Below are 11209 nucleotides of genomic sequence, written 5' to 3' on the forward strand. Positions count from 1 at the left end.
GTCTGTTTGTTGTTTGTGTATAGGAATGCTATCAATTTCTGGGTGTTGACTTTGTATCCAGCTACACTGCTGAATTTGTTGATTAATTCAAGGAGTCTTGTGGAGTTTTTAGGGTCTTCCATATAAAGTATCATGTCATCTGCAAATAGTGCTAGTTTTACTTCTTCCTTTCCTATCCTTATTCCTTTTATTTCTCTCTCCTATTGCTCTGGCTAATGGTTCCAGAACTATATTGAACAGGAGTTGTGACAGCGAACATCCTTGTCTTGTTCCCAATTTTAAAGTAAAACCTTTCAGTTTTTGTCCATTGAGAATGATGTTAGCTGTTGGACTGGCATAGATGGCTTTGATCAGGTTAAGGTAGAGACCATCTATTCCTATTTTCTGTAGAGTTTTAAAACAACACTGAGTACCACCTTACCCCAGTAAGAATGGCTAGCATTAAGAAATCAACCAATAACAAATGCTGGTGAGGCTGTGGAGAAATAGGAACCCTTCCCCACTGCTCGTGGGAATGCAGACTGGTGAAACTACTGTGGAAATCAGTTTGGAGATTCCTCCAAAAACTAGGTCTAGAGGTCCCATTCAACCCAGCTATCCCCCTGCTGGTCTCTTCTTAAATTATTTAAATGAACTCCAGCTTGGACTTTGGAGCACTTCTGTACATTTATGGTCAAGATCAGCTGATGTTAGACTAGGGTGGCCAAAATTTCCTGGGTTCATGCTTCATGTCTAGCTCTTGTCTTGGACATAAGTCATGGAGATGAGGTGCCCTCAAGCACCTTTCCCACACTAGCTGTTGTTCCAGCTTAGCTTCTTGCTTTTTTTCCTCTTGCCTAATTGATCTAGCTAAGATTTGAAGAGTTATATTGAATGAGTGGACATCTTTGCCTTGTTCCTGATGTCTACATGTTTTAAAGTAAGTGACAAAATTTGTTAGGGAGTTAAAGAATGGGCCTTTCCATAGAAGACTGGGGTGACTATGGCTGGCTACTTCAAATTTTTTGCATCTTTGGGTAAGGTGATAGCGGTTAGACTTCACATTACCTGTGGGATGCACCCATTAAATACTTCCTACTCCAGGAGGTCCTTTTTAGAGTTGGAAAACCATTTCAAATAAAAACTGAATAACTGGGCATAGTGGCACATGCCTGAAATCTTAGCATTTGGGAGGTTAAGGCTGGAGGATTGCCATGAGTTCAAGGCCAGCCTGGGCTACATAAGGAGTTTAAAGACCAGTCTAAATTACACAGTGAGACCTGGCCTAAAAAAACAAAACACAAAAACCAGGCCTTAAGGTGGCCTCAGTGTGCTTGTAAAGTAGAACTTCCATCCTCATGTTTTAAAAACAGGAAGGTTTTCTGCTTTACTTGCTCTGCTCTTGTTCTATCTCCATAAAATGAATTTGGGTTAATGAGACTGGAAACAGTTCATGGGACATGTGCAGCTGAACTCTTTCAGAGTGGTCTACTCTCACCTAGTACATGTGAAGTTGCTCCTTGAACAGGATTGGTCTTGCCTCATGGTGGAAGTTTAATCTAGCCTGTTGATTTCTTCTTAAATTCTCTGATCCAGTGTAGCTGGCAAGTCTAGTTGGATGTGCTGGGACTTCAGGTGTCATTAATTGGTAAAGAGCCGCACAGCCAGACTTAGGTGAATGCCACCTCAAACCCTACTCTGGGCTCTGAATAGCTGTGGTGTTTCTTTAGGGTATCTTACCATAGCACATTACCTAGATATTGCTGCTGGCCCTGCATCTAAGGTTCTAGCCTAATGTTTAGGAGTTTTGGGCTAGGTACATACTGACAGTGTGTGGTATTAACCAGGGTAATGGGATCAGTCATACTCCTTTCCATGGAGGAAAGTGATAATTTTTAGGCAGTTTGTGTATGCATGGAACCATGCACGACTTATACACACTTCCACAAACAGAGTTCCATGTTCATGGGCATTGAAGTCTGTTGGGGTCTGTTGCAGTTAACACTGGAAAGCATCTCTTTAAAGATGTGCTGGTTAGGCACACAATGGTCCTTGCTTTCTAAAATAGGCACGTGTCTATACTGTGAGAATTAGCTCTAGTGTCTATTAGATTTCATTAATCAGAAGTTCTGGGGCACTGAGAATCTCTATACTGAGAACTGAAGATAATTAGAAGCCCCTTTCCCATGCTATGTTTAGTCCTTAACTGGTCTTTCAGAACTAAGCTTATAAAACTAGCCTAGGCCAGAGTTTGTGTGAAGGAAAACCTCTAAAATATTGAAGACTAGTTTTTTTGGAGGGAATGTCAGATTGGGTGGGTTAAACTGAGGACAGAAGTGAATTATTCCTAGAAATGCCTCTGCATGCAAGTCTGGGGGTGAGAGAGGAGTGGATAATGGGAAGAGTCTTACAGGCTGAAGGTCAAGAGCAACCTTCCAGGACAGGAGCTCTGTAAGGACTTGAGTCTCAGGAAATGATATGTGAATTTGTTCTGTGGCCAGTTTCTTGGCTTGCTCAAGGTAGTAGTAGGACAGATCTCTCGCTGCTTTGGTTCTGAAGCTCATGATCTCAGAAATGCTGAATGCAGGTTTAGGCATACATTTGAGGAGGGAGGGCAGGCAGGCAGGCAGCTCTGGCATGAGTTGGGAGAATTTGCATCAGCTGGAGTCCTTTGGAGTTAAAAGCATGACATAATGGTGTTAAAGCCTGTGGTTCAAAGACAGAGCAGAATCATGGAGGAATCGGGCTTAGTGCAGATGTGACACCTGTGAAAGGTGGGAAAGGGAGGGGGATAGGAAGTGCCTCCGACTGCAGTGTGTTTCTACAGTACAAGTTCAGTCTGGCCAAGTAGTACAGTGGGTATGCAGTATCTCTGACATTTTTTAGTACATGTCAGTATGAGACAAAACCTCTTCATGCTTCCTACACATCCTGACTACATCCATCCACATTCCTCTACCAAGATCTGCTTGTTGTAATTTTGCTTCTTTTCAGGCTGCTGACCAGACATCTGGGCCATTGACCACTGCTCATATGTCAAGGCACCCTCTCCTTTTGAGTCCTATGTCATTCAAACAAAATAGATGACCAAGTATATTGCTCAAAACTTTACCCATGGAGGACAAGGGTAACACTTGATTGGCCTTGTAATGGCTTAGTCATTCTCTGGTGGTTTTTCTTCATGGGCTGGAAAATACAATTAAACTGAGATTCAAAGACAACTAGTGCTGAAGCATGTCACTGGTCTTGGTTGTCTCCTGCTGTGGATGATTTTTGAGTTTGTTCTATTATGGTGGTAGGGACAATTTCAGAGGCTTCTGATTGACCTTACATACTGTGACTTAACCTGCTAATGATGAGTGTATGTGGGGGTTATTTCAAATGACAACAACGTAATATCTACTATGTATTCAAGGACAATGAGTCCCAGTTGGATTTCTAGATCCAGCAGACCATTTGTTAGCCAAACATTGGCCAAAACTCCACTGAATATCTAAGCCCTGTATGTTTGCATTTTCACATGTGCCATGATGCTTTGGGACTCCAGATCAGTGTCAACTCAGAAACTATGTACAATAGTGCTGGAGTTGCCCTGCTCCAGGTGTATAATGTAAATAAATGGCTATAACTCTTGCTTTCAAAAATCCTTGCCTGCCTAACTGGCCTGGTCTTCTAGCTAGAGCTATAGCTTCAAGCACCGGAACCCCTTCTTCTGGGAGAATAAAACGAACTTAATCTTAAATCCTAGTTATGAGAGTATCTGGCTAATACTAAGGCAGACATACCAAAGTGATTGGGGTTAGGGAAAGAAGGGCATAAAATCTTCAAGAAGCATTTCTCCCTGTGAGTAGGAAGTGGTGTGGGAGTCGGTGGTCTCTCATTGTTCCCCGGGAGAGAAAGGTGAGAGGATTTAGAAAATAAAAGAGATGATAGTCGGGGTCAGGTAGAGTTACCTCTTGCCTGATGAGCAAGAGGACTGCCCCAAAACAGTAGAGCGTTTATTTATACCCTGGAGAGGTTGGTTTAACTTTTTGTCTCACTGCCCAGCAACTAGTTAACAAGTTACAAAGGCTGTGTACTCCGAGGAGCTTGTTTACTCTGAGGAGCTCCCGCATTCTCAGGCTCGCTTCATTCTGCATGTGTAATTATTTTCCAGCTTAAGTGGCTCCCAGCAAAGTGGTAGACAACTGTGCTTTCCATTTATCTGGATCAAAAAGTATGGATGCTGCAAGCCATTTGGTGTTGCCAGTATTAAGATGGGGAGGATGCAAGTTCTTGTAAGATGTGCACTTACCCTACAGGAAAGACACTCGGCAGTTCCAGGCAAGGGAATGTGTCAGGAAGACTTGTGTGTTTAACATTATAGCCACACTTCAAGCAGATAAACTGGGGATTAGGTATGCCCCTGAGTAGACAGTAATAGATTTTGTGACTGACTTCCAGGTTTCTGGTATGAGTACTTCTCGGTTCCTGTCCCACCACATACAGATACAGTAGGAAGAGCAAGTCCAGGAGAGAAGTGTGCTGTTGCTGTTCCACCAGCATTTAGGACTTGGCTCATGTAAAATCTAACTCATGAGGTTATAGTACCAATGGGAAAACTATGTGGGGTCTCATGTTTAAGATATAACCTCTGCTGGAGCCCAGGAGTTAAGTAATGATCTGTTTCTCAACATGGAAGGCATGATCTTGCTCTGGAACTCCAGGGGATTCCGCACCTTGAAGTGTCAAGGTTTGCCAGATACTTGAGTATCTTTAGGCATCACAAATACTTTCAAGATCCTGGGAGCAGGACATGTTAAGCTGCAGCTTGGAAATGCTAATAGACTTTCCTCCTGGACTTAAAGATAGGGGTACCTCAGTGGATGTTTCTAGAAACAGGGAACCTCTCAAGCCCTGGACAGCTTTCTCAGGATGAACCTTTTTGTAGGGCACTCTGACTTTCCTGGAGGAAACTCCTAGATTCTGTTAGAGGCTTTTAGCCAGTTTTATGTTGAGAATCAAGAGCAAAGAGCACAGGATAACTTAAAATGCTGTGAGTTTGGCTAGAAAAGAAGCTCCAATAAAACTGTGGACTGCAAAAGCCGGCACAGTGGAGATCTTGATTGCTGATTAGGAACAAGAGAATAGAAAAGATGGCCTGAGGGCAACACAAGCAGCAGTAGGACTCCACCCTTTGTAGTCTCAAAATTGCAAAAGTGAGAGACTGCTTTGAGAAGAGAGCCCCATGTTCCAAAATGGAGGCAGCCTAGGGAAGTTGTTCCTCAAAATTTGGCTCTTAGGCACTAGAACTCTACAACTAAGAGAGAAGAAAGCCTGGTTAGTGCTTCAGCTGGTAGCAGACTTTGGAGTCATCCACATGGTGCTGGTTTTAGGTGCATGCAGAATGTAAGAGTTGTGTGTGATTTCAGAAGAAGGCTTGGGAGGCCAGCCAGTGTGCCCCTAACAGGGCAGTGTGTGAAGCTGTGGGTGTGAAGCCAAGGGTGCAGTGGAGACCCCAGAAGTTTGGAGAAGCCAAGAATGTGGATCATCTGAGGACAACTGCAAGGAGAGAGCAGAGCTGGCCCAAGAGAGAAACCATGAGAGCTACAATCACTGGAAGTGCTGTAGGGGTGAGCCACTCAAGCACTGTGGAGTTCACACCTTGCCACAGATTGCCTAGAATGCTGGACATAGAACTATAGTAGTTAATGTTTGCCCTGCTGGATTTTGGTCTTGCTTTGTTCCCATTCCTTGCTGTCTCCCTGTTCATAACTTTTGGAGTGGAAATTTCTATCTTGTGCCTTTGAATGTTGGAAGTGTTTAAATTTTCATTTGTACAGGGGCTTTGCAGCTAAGACTTAGCCTTAAATCTCAGAGGAGACATTGGACTTGGACTTTTCAGCAATGCTGAAACTATGTTAGGACTTTGACTCTTTAAAGATAGACTAAGTGCTTTTGCAGAAAGGGGGAGGTGTTGTAAGTTTTTTTCGGCAGGGTGAGAGATGGAATGTTTATGGCTTGTGTCCTGATGTCCTACCAAAACCTCAGGCAGTCATTGGTGGGGCTTTTTCAAAGCCTTCTGGATCTAGACTGTGACACTGGAATTGATTCATGGTCCAATGCTAGGCTCAAGGGCAGTAGGATTAGGTTTGTGATTACTACTTTTACCCTAAGTGACCTGGATATAGAAGGGGTAGAAACATGCTGTTAAGGAGCCTTGTTTCTTTTGTTACCTTATAGGCATCATGAACTGTTCTCTGTGATGCTCCTCTGCTATGTGCCACTGTTAGGGGCCAGCCAACTATGGATTGAAACGTACAAACTGAGCTAAATAAACCTTTCAGCCTTTAACTTTGGGTGTCAGTTATATTGTCTCAGCAATGAGAGAAGAGCAACTAAGACAAAGAGGTAACTGACTGAGAACTTTCTAGGCTGAAGTTGGAGGCTGGATCATCTACTGTCAGAAGGAAGGAGTTTGGATTCTCAAATGAGTCATCATGGGGGTGAGGTTGACAGACTGGTACAGACGTTCTGCTTCCTGTGTCCTCCTATTCTCTGTACACGCCTAGCACTGCCTTCTACAGATAAAACAGGACATGAAATACAGTTATTGGTGTCTTTGTCCCATTGACACCCCATGCCTTTTCAAAACTGATTCTTGGCCCAACTCCCACAATCTAGGTGTTTCTTTGCATCAAACTGTGGGCTTGTGGACCATGTCTATCTGGATAGGATTTTGTATGAAGCAGAGATCTGGAAAGAACTGATAGGTCATCAGCTCTATCAAAGGCAGGGACCTTAATGTGGACATTAGGAGAAACGCAAAGGCTTTGCTGGGTTTCTGAGAGTTGAGTTGACTTTGAGGGGAAAGCAGTAAATTCCTGGGTTGTATTGGGTCCAATGTGAAGGAAACATCAAAACAGGATTGGACATGTAACAACTTATAGCATAAACGAGAGAGGAGGAAGTCAGGTAGGAACAAATGCTGAGCTTGCAGCGATACTGCATTGGTGTTTGGATAGGCTGATGAGGAGTCCGACTCTATGTTGCTTGAGGGGAAAGGGTCTTGGTCTTGCATAAATGCATATGACTTGATATCTCTGTCTTGGCTTATATTACTTAGGTTGCCAGCCAGTTATACTCCCACATCAGGCTGAGTAGATTCTGTGCCTATTGGGACTATTTTAGAAGCCTAAAATGTGAATGTAGATAGCATTTCCCCGATGAGGATTTAACTCTGATGCAGGGTAGAGATAAGTCATAGTATTGGTAGCTCTAGAGCCCATGGCGGAGGAATTGGCTACCTAAATAGTTCCTAATCCCAGCTAAACAGAGCATTTGGAAATCCTGTTTATTACCCATATGCCTGAATTTCATTGTTGTAGTTTACTTAGCAGTTCTTCATGAAAACTTGTCAAGGGGCCTGATGTCTGGTAAGGAAACTTGCTGTGAAAGTACAAGGAGATCACTATCTCTTTCACACACTTGGGAGTTAGCTAGGAAATGGGTACATCTGAAATAGGTGGCCTAGACTTCCAGCTTACCTATTGCATCCAGAGTAAACAATGTATTTTTAGAATCTACAAGTGAAAACAGACATTGAGTCTATGGGCATGGCGAGTTTGGGAAGGGAAAACCTGGTACACAAAGGGTGGGCAGTAGAATGCTTGTCCTGACTCTAGGTGGCCACAGATCCAAAGTCATCTTTACAGGTCAGCTTTTGTCTTTCATAGTAGAGAAGGAAAGACGCAAGAAGGAAAATTCTGTACATTTTATGCTGCTTCTCCAAAATGAGAGAGGTCAAAGATCTTGTCTCATGTCATCTGCTTCTCAAATTCCTTCTGCTCAGGATAATCACTCAAAGGGCATATTCTGGCTAACCTCCTCCAGTGTGCCAAACTTGGTTGCTTGTCTTTCCCTACTGTAACTGATCTGAGCACATTGTACTCTAGGCCTGGGCATGGGACAGTACAGCCTGCTAACAAAGGGTTCTGAAGGTGTCGGGCAGCTAGGCCTGTCCTGCACAGAGTTATGGGTGAACCTAACCTGTCCGCACAGAGGAGTGTCATGGAAGGCACATCTTCTGACTCTAGGGCCTTGCAGCAAAAATGCCTTGCAGAAATGGAAATAAAAAAGTTGATTCAGTCTTGGACTGAAGGATGCTTTTGTGTTCAAGTGTCCATTCTTTTTGGTGACTCATTGTATTGGAGCAAACAAGTTCACGAGACTGCAGTGTTAGTCAGCTGATGCTCAGCTGGTTGTAATGCCAATCTTATTTCTACCTTTGAATCTGGTAAGATGCCTCAGCTACTGCTTCATCTTCCTACCTTAACACCATTTTCTTGATTAACGGCCTGGTGGAAATACCTTGTCAACTTTGTGGTTGTGTAATTTTGATAAAGGGTATCTTGGATTTTTGGTAATCTCTAAAGGAGTTTTCTCGTATAATATATGAGAAAATGTTCAACATCATTAGTCATTCGAGAAATGCAAAATAAAACAACACTAAGATTCCACCTTACCCTGATAAGAATGGCTAGCATTAAGAAATCAACCAATAACAAATGCTGGCGAGGCTGTGGAGAAATAGGAACCCTTCTCCACTGCTGGTGGGAATGCAGACTGGTGAAACCACTGTGGAAATCAGTTTGGAGATTCCTCCGAAAACTAGGTTTAGAGATCCCATTCAACCCAGCTATCCCCCTGCTGGGTATTTTCCCAGAAGATCTAAAAACATCATATCACAGTGATATATGTGCACCTATGTTCATAGCAGCACAATTTGTAATTGCTAAAATGTGGAAGCAACCCAAATGTCCATCCACCGAGGATTGGATAAGAAAATTGTGGTACTTTTATATAATGGAATATCACTCAGCTGTAAAGAAAGATAAACTTGAGGCCTTTATATTTAAATGGTCACAACTAGAGACCATACTCATAAGTGAAATAAATCAAACATACATGTGCAAACACTGCATTGTTTCACTAGTGTAAATCTTGAAAGAGTTAATTCAAACTCGGAGGTATGATAGACACTGTGAAACGATAGGAAACTGCTGAAGAGTAAAGGGCAACTGGGATGTGGGAAAAGAGAAGGGAAAGAAGGAGAAATTTTGTATGTATGTATGTATGTATATACATGACAGTTAACAAGGTTGTTCTTCTGTCTTCTATTTCTATGCTGAAAGAAACTGTCAATGAGTCTTTGGTTGACCAGTATTGCATGTCTATATCTGTTTTCATGAGAAGCCACTTTGAAGATATCAATATGTAATACAACAAGCACTGTTAATTCCCTACCACTTTGTTTGTAACTCTGTATTGTCTGTACTGTGCTTGTGATATGTTGTAAAATGTCGTATGTCTGTTAATGTTTCCCTCCTTTTATCTTTAAAATAAAAAAAATAAATAAAGGAGTTTTTAACCTTTTTCTGACATTAGGTTTTGCGTAGATTCAGGAATCCTATAGGAGCAAGGAGCTTTGTGCACTTTAAGCGTCACCTTGAGGTAAGGGAATTGTCCTCTCCTAGTTTGCAGGCCCCTTGGTTGCGTGGGATGCAGCAATCTCTTGGTTGACATTGTGCAGGAGGGCAGTGGATTTGAATCCTTCCTCAGTGAGATTTATCATCACAATGCAAGTCATTTCTGATGAAGTCAAGATAAGACTTAAGACAGCCTGACCAGTTGAACCAAGTGACTTCTGCCCTTCTAATTTGACAGAGGCTCCCACATCTTCATCTCCAGTCCTTATAGAGCAAGCCAGGTTGAAGTTTCTTTGAAATCAGTTGCAAGATCAGCATCTGGTGCTAGAACTGTTGGCTATGCTGCAGTCAGGAATGGGTTCCCCCTTGGTTTTTGAACAACATAGTATACCCTGGCAAATGCTGCTTTGATAATTTTGTACACGGCTTCTGCAGAGGCAGTGAAGTTTTTATAGCTGGGGGGGGGTGTTCTTTATTGTTGTGGATATCCCAGTCTCACTTGATCTGGGTCTTTAGGTTGGTGATTAAGTCCTACAATTGCATGAAGATTGACAAACATGGTCAGGGTGACTGAGATTGTTCCATGGAGAATGAGATTGCTTGCTTAACCTCAGCTAGAGTAAGCCACGGTACTGGAAGAGTGTCATTGGGTGGAGGGGGGGAGTACAGTGTCTTTGCAAACTGTGACCCTGCTCTCCCAGGATATAGCCATCTTTTCCAGACTGAATGGCTCTTACAATAGTTCTTGTCCCTGATGTCAGCATGGCTCCCCTAAACTACAATTATCCCTTCTACTGAACCAGGCTCTCACCCATTTTACAACTTTCTTGAAGTCTTGCCCTGTGGTCACTGACTTGCCTTTCCTCAGTGAGGATGGACCTGGCCTCCTATGGCAACTTAGGTGTGTCCATGATGCCATCACTGTGCTCTTCAGTGGCACGTCTTGATGCAGGTATACTGGGACCTAGGCCTAGAATTGCTGATCTCCTGCTCAGGGCAGAGGTACAATGACAGATTAAAACACAGACAAAATGTATACTTTATTTACAAGGAGCACCAGGATGGTCAAAGCCCAGTGACAGGCTAGGACCATGAGGCTTGGTGTCTTTGGCTGTTGTTAGGTGTACAGTTCAATTGGGGGTGTGCTGGTGGGCTTCAGGAAGCAGTGGGGGTGAACTGATGCAGTCAAGGTTTAAGAATTGAGGAATGCATATTTGAAAAACCACACAGGAACAGACCATGGTTAACTGGTAACCTGACTGTCTGCTAACTGTGTTTACTGAGCTAGAGAGAATTTGCAGGAGTCAAAGTCCTCTGCTGACATGTTATCTTGCTTTGAGGCACCAGAACTTCACAGGCTGTTTGCTAGCCTTGGCTCTGGCCCTTGGCTTAAAGATTAATCTGTCCCTGAGCCAGCAGGTGAACCGCCAAAAGTCATGTAAGCCTAGGATGGACTCTCAATTTATTTTTATGCCACATTATTAATATTATCGCTTTATACTGCATCAAGCTGGTCCTCAGCATAGTAGGTAGGCATGTCTTGGGGCATCAGATAAACCTGTTTTCTGACCAGTTGCACAAAGTGTCCTGATGCTCCATAAGTGGAGGCAAAACAGTTGGAGGGGGAAGGATTTTGGAGTTTTACAACTAGGTTTGGTGTGAGCTTGGCATTCCTCATTTTGAGTACAGTGAACTTCAGATTTCTCAGGCTTCTGAAGTTGAAGTTGATACCATTTGATCTTTTTTTCTAATGGTTTCTAAAC

The 11209-nt window shown here is 43.0% G+C and overlaps 1 pseudogene; it reads right to left on the bottom strand.

The window, feature by feature from the left end:
• Positions 1 to 2543, bottom strand: part of LOC102005835 — a 17788-nt pseudogene extending 15245 nt beyond the window's left edge.
• Positions 2544 to 11209: the final 8666 nt, after the last annotated feature.

Source organism: Chinchilla lanigera, unplaced genomic scaffold (assembly GCF_000276665.1).
Source record: "Chinchilla lanigera isolate Chin_1 unplaced genomic scaffold, ChiLan1.0 scaffold00032, whole genome shotgun sequence".
Classification (NCBI taxonomy): domain Eukaryota; kingdom Metazoa; phylum Chordata; class Mammalia; order Rodentia; family Chinchillidae; genus Chinchilla; species Chinchilla lanigera.